At 40.8% G+C, this 6,000-nt stretch overlaps 1 pseudogene; it reads right to left on the bottom strand.

Annotated features, from left to right (window-relative positions):
- Nucleotides 1-676: 676 nt before the first annotated feature.
- On the bottom strand, nucleotides 677-3,754 carry LOC121318061 (annotated as a pseudogene).
- Between the last annotated feature and the right edge of the window lie 2,246 nt (nucleotides 3,755-6,000).

Raw genomic sequence — 6,000 nt, 5'->3', positions numbered from 1 at the left:
GAACGAGCTATTTGGAGTAGAGATCCACTACCAGCCAACTTGACACAACTGTGGGAAGCATTGGAGTCAACATGGGCCAGCATCCCTGTGGAACGCTTTCGACACCTTGTAGAGTCCATGCCCTGACGAACTGAGGCTATTCTGAGGGCAAAATGGGGGTGCAACTCAATATTAGGAAGGTGTTCCTAATGTTTTGTGTATATATATATTACACACACACACACTGCAGACAACACAACAGATATAGTATTTAAACTTCACACAAGCCGTTACAACCTCCATGTCTAGTATGATGATCTGGAGTTCTGTTTTCGCTGTAACGTAGGAGGTCAGCGGTGAATACAAGCTGCTGTCACTTCTGGTTTTGGACTTTCTCTTTAAATTCTCTTGCTTCCTCCTCGATGCTCAGTTCTGCTGGGTTTTTCCGTGGGGTAGGTAATTCCACTACTTCACTTGACAAGATACCAAAAAATGGGCTGCCACCTGCTTCCAAGTCCTCCGTTTCCAACTGTGCTCCAGTAATGTTCTCCCCTCCCACTTTAACAGTATGCTCTGAGGAGTCCAGTGAACTAGCAGGTCCATCTACAGCAGCTTTTTCCATGAGGGCTGACAGCTCTTGTACCTCTTCACAGGGAGTCAGACCAGCCACAATCATGCTTCTGTGGTTTTCCTGTATCTATGATACAGTTTCCTCTATCACTGTCTCTCTTGTCCTTTGGTAGGCTTTCAAATACCTCTTCAATATCCTGTTCCTCTCATTGGCACTGTGGGTGTTGGTGCTTGATGAGTCTATCCCATAAACCTTCAGGCTGTACTCCATCGACAGAAAGGAGCACAGGTAGCCTTTGCCAGACCCAAGGTCTATCACCTAAAGAAGGTAAGGGGGAAGAAAACTTGCTGAAATAATGATGTAGTGAATACATATACTCTTCAGGTTTACAGACCAGAATCTGTTGGTGCTGTGCACAAACTATCAATGTTACCTACATAGAGGTTTAGCAAAATAAAAGACCTTTTCTCTAAGAATTCATAACTACAGAACATAAAGTGTCTGAGTACTTAATCAGTGAAACATTTCTCTGTTCTTTTTAAATGAGTGTTGATATGTGAAAGGTATGTGGAATCTTGACACATGGCTTATCAGAAGCAAGTAGATGACAGTATAAAACACTTACCTGCTGTATATTGCAGTACTTGGCTAAACTTGGTACCAGTTCTGACATGACTAACTTCATGGGATTTCTTGTCATTCATAAAGTCGTCTGTTCCCAGGGCTTTATCTAGAAAGGATGGTAAAAGTTATGTTTATTGCCAAAGATGTGCTGTTGTTTTGGCTCAACTAGCAACTTAGTCATGGTTAAAAAGGGAAAATTGCAATATTTCAAATACATTTATAAAAATACAGGCATTTTAGACCAATGTATTTTGGTCTCTGTATGCAGCTTCTATAAACAAGGAGCAGGCTTTAACATGTACTACAACAGCTTTCAACAACCTCTGAGCTGCTCCAATCGTGCAAATAACAGCGCATCTCAACAATATGTATAACAGACACTGGCATGCAAAGGAGAGAAAAAATATTGAGTCTTCAAATAGTATAAAACCTAATGCCTAGCTTCCATCACCATACCAGGCCATGCATCACTGTGCTTTACCAACTTTGACAAATTCTCCATTAGAAACCTCTCACTCTGAGCACTGTACAGTTTGGCTTGATATCCTTTAAATAGAGGACTCCACACAGCTGATGCACCTAACTTGCCAACATTAAAATGCAGTTTGGGCATTTTCAAGAGCGTGTTGATCATGCAAACAGCCCTTAAACTTGCCATTCTGTTTTCTTGTTACTTAATACTTACTGGTCTGTTCCTTTAATTTCTCTTACAATACTGTTTCTGTTTATATCTTAGGTGCATTTTATACACTGCTTTCATACAGCTTGAGAACTTAAAACGGAAGCTTTGTTCTGAAAACATCCCTTGTCACACAGTAAATCCAAAATCAGAGCTATCAGCATTATAATAATAATCATCATCATATAGAGCTTTTCATAGTGGATCACTATCACAAAGCATTTTACAAGATACAAGACTAGGGTGTGTGAACTGTGCATCAGCTGCACAGTCACTTACAACAACGTCTCACCCCAAAGATGGAGCACAAGAAGGTTAAGTGACTTGCTGGGGGCCACAAAATGAGTCAGTGGATGAGCTAGGATTTGAACCGGGGAACCTGCTGGTTGCAAGCTTGTTTCTTTAACCATTGGAACACACAGCCTCCTACAATGAAACATACCCATGCTCTACACCTAAATTTCCATGTAAAAATGTTTGACCAGCAGACAGAAATGCAGCCATAGACCCCAAAATTCAGATATTTTCAATAAATCTCAGATGAATAAGCGCGTCTCTATATGCTGAATGTTAATCCTCATGAGGAACTACTCTGACTTAGTTTACTAGGTTTCTCAGTGTCTTCTTATAATTCTCATTGAGTTTTATGATGTTATGGGTGGCTTCTCCAGACATGTGTGAAAATGTAAGTGATGCACAGACGGGACATGTCACTACCTGTGCTTTCCCGTCCCCGTCCTTGTAGTCCTTGCAGTAAATCCTCCAGAGACGTGCACACCTGAAGATGTGGCAGGGAGTGCGCTTTCGCTGCCTGAAGAAAGCTGGCCACATCCATTAACTTCACAGAGTCATCGCCAAAACCACAGGAACACAGGCTGCTTTCCGTTTAAATAAAAATAACAATAATTAACATAATATATAGTATTAGCTAATGTATGACCATATGCACAAAACAAATTTGCAATATAAAGCATTTGTGGTATCATTCACTTTCAATATTCCTTACTTTGACTGTTGTCAAATATGAAATATCCCTCGGATTGGCGTACAATGTTGTCTAGAAAAGCCTTGCAAGATGATCTTACGTGCTGTAATGTTAGGGGTTTCTGTCTGGGCTCAGAGCGGGCCTTTCCTTAATAAACATGCCGGGATGCTACTCTTGTTTGCGTTGAAAGCACATTCAATTTAGAATGATAATGTTCTATCAGCACTGAGTTTTTCATCTTTGGTATTTTAAATATAACCACAACCCTCTGGTCTGAGAAAAGTCCTGACCTGTGCAGGCCACGTAGTCTACTGGCAGTGGCGCCGTCTGCTGGTTGCAGCCTGTGATTACCGCCAAGACGCTTTCAGGTGTGACAGCCACAAACTCACTCCAAACATCCTCGGTATAAAAATCGACAGTGTGAGCGTTTGATATTCTCATCCCGACACTGAGAAATCTTTTAACAGCATCCAGTTTATTTCTCACAGTTTCGATACAGCTATCACCTATTAACGATGACAACATGTTTAAATGCAGTTTACCTTATGCAGAAAACTTCTAAAGCTGCGGCTTCCATGAAACGGCGAATACAACCAAGCCCGAGTAACAGTATGCTGATTTTTTTTTTTTTTTTTTTTTAATGATGCCCTCTTAGAAATCATGTTAGTAATACCGAAATGCGTTTGCCTCACGGTCGTCCCAATTCCCACCAACATGTGTGCATTTTGCCACAACAAATATGTCTCCCTGGACTCTGCACGCATGCGTAATGTCTGAACTAAATCAAATGTGATGACGCAAAAAAACCTGCGAGTGCTGAAGGACGGCGTGGGCTAGTGTTGCCACACAGCTGCGGGAAATATTAAGGAGTCGCGGGTTGAAAATGTAATTAGATTTGCGGCGTAACTTTAAAAGATTAAACTGTTTTCATGTTTGCAATATTGTTTGGGATACAGTACCCGCATTAGTATTTCAATAAAGGGATCACGCTGTAATTCGGTTGCTAATATGAATGTTGATTTCTCCCTTCAGTGCTTCCATACGCATTTGTTGACAGTGACGTGTGGATGAGCGGTACTGGGGTTTGTAGTTTTTGTCTAATTTATATACGGTATCTTGTCTTATGAAAGCTTTTCATTTTTTAGGCACATAGGCCTAAGTGTTAATAATAAGCTTTCTCTCAGTTAAAACAAACAATTAGGCTATTTTTTTTGGCTATGTTTGAAGTGACTGGGTTATAAACGTGTTTTGTTGAGTAGTTATCTGGAATATGGCATCAACAGCCCAATTAGAAAACACCAAAAAGGCAGCATTTCCTGCCCACTATACTTATAAAGAAAGGACAGCTTCCTTCCACAGCTACCATGAAAACGAAACGCAAATCCCACCACCAGATAAAGCGTTTGTTGGCAGCGTGAAAGAATGTGTGTGTTAACTTGTACTGTCTGCTGCTGCTGCTTCGTGGTAGCGTTTATTACACGTGTGCAAACAGCAACAGTTAAACAGGAGTGTACTGTCGCTAATCTCACCGGTAAGTGTACGCTTCAGTTCAACCGAGACATATGACACGTGTTGGGCGATGGAAGCAATTGAGCGAGTTCAAAATAAAAATGTTTTAACAGTGTGCCTCGATCAAATAATGCCTGACTTGTATTTCTCTGACTACAGACACTAAACCTTAGCTCCCTCGCGCAGTCTATCTATGGGATTGCACACATAATTACATTATTTATTTATTTATTTATTTTAATAATAGCGCTAGTAGCAGCGTCACTTGTCCCCAGTCATTCCAGTTTTGAAGATCTTTTGGTTAATAAAATTTGAGATATGGTGCCTGGTCAATTTCACTTCAGCAGTGTGTGAGGAAATCATGATGTCATTCTGAGTTGTATCTTTAATGCCTCAATGTTCTGCTCAGGACAGGGCTTTGCGTTCCATAGAAAACAGAAGGTTCAGTACGAGTACAAGAAGCTGCTGCGCAAGGAAAGGAGAGCAAACCCCCAACCAGAGGTGCAGTACACAGACAGTTACCCTGAGCACCTGAACCACTTGTACCTGGCAAAGGAAGAAATGATAAAGAATGAGGAACAGCAGAAGAAGAATGAAAGGAGATCCTCGTCTTGTATTGTGAAGTACAGTATCACAAATTGAGTACTGCTAAAAGTAATTGGACAGTGTTTAGTTTAAAAAAAAAAAAAAAAAAAAAAAAAAATAATTAACTTGCTTTAGACCATTGTTTTAGGACATAAGGATGGTTTCTAGCACTGCAAGTCCTCATTCAATCAATCTTTATTTTATATAGCGCCTTTCATAGTGGACCACCATCACAAAGCGCTTTACAAGATGCAATAAATACAAGAACATCCATAATACTTCAAATAGAGAAATGCATAATACATGATATACAGTGGGAAGTGCATAATACATGAAATAGTACAATACAGTAGAAAGTGCAGAAAACATGATAGTAACAATAGGTGAAATAGTAGCAGCTAATAACAGATATTAGGCTTAAGGAGCATGGAAAGCAAGAGAGAACAGGTGGGTTTTGAGAGTTGATTTAAAGCGAGCTACGGTCGGAGCATCACGAACCAAAGCTGGGAGAGAATGCCAAAGAGTCGGAGCCATGAAGCTAAATGAGCGTTGTCCAAGTGTGGTGCGCTTTTGCTTGGGGATAACAAGTAAGCCAGAGTCGGAGGACCTCAGCTTGCGGGCAGGGACATAGCTAGTCAGCAGGTTGAGGAGGTACTCGGGACCTGTGTGATGAAGGGCATTGTAGGTGAGCAGGTGAGTTTTGAAAATAATCCTGAACTTTACAGGTAGCCAGTGCAGCTGGCCAAGATAGGGGGGTGATGTGATTACGTTTTGTACAACTGGTAAGTACGGTGGCCCTGAAGTGCAAAACACAACAACACATTGGAAAACAAAATAGCAAATGAGAAAACACAACGACAAATTAGAGAACAAATTAACAAATGAGAAAACAAAACATTAACTCTAAACCAGAAAGGGAGGGGAGATAGGCAAAGGTGTTCCACGTCACTGATTGGAGGAACAACATGTCAATCACCGCTGGAGAACTCTGGGCGGAAGCACTTGGAAACTAGTCGTGGTAAGTCACTTTTTCTTGTTCGAATTTTAATGTTTTTATTAGTCCTTACA

Source organism: Polyodon spathula, chromosome 7 (genome assembly GCF_017654505.1).
Source record: "Polyodon spathula isolate WHYD16114869_AA chromosome 7, ASM1765450v1, whole genome shotgun sequence".
Classification (NCBI taxonomy): Eukaryota; Metazoa; Chordata; class Actinopteri; order Acipenseriformes; family Polyodontidae; genus Polyodon; species Polyodon spathula.
This window is presented reverse-complemented; position numbering and strand designations above follow the sequence as displayed.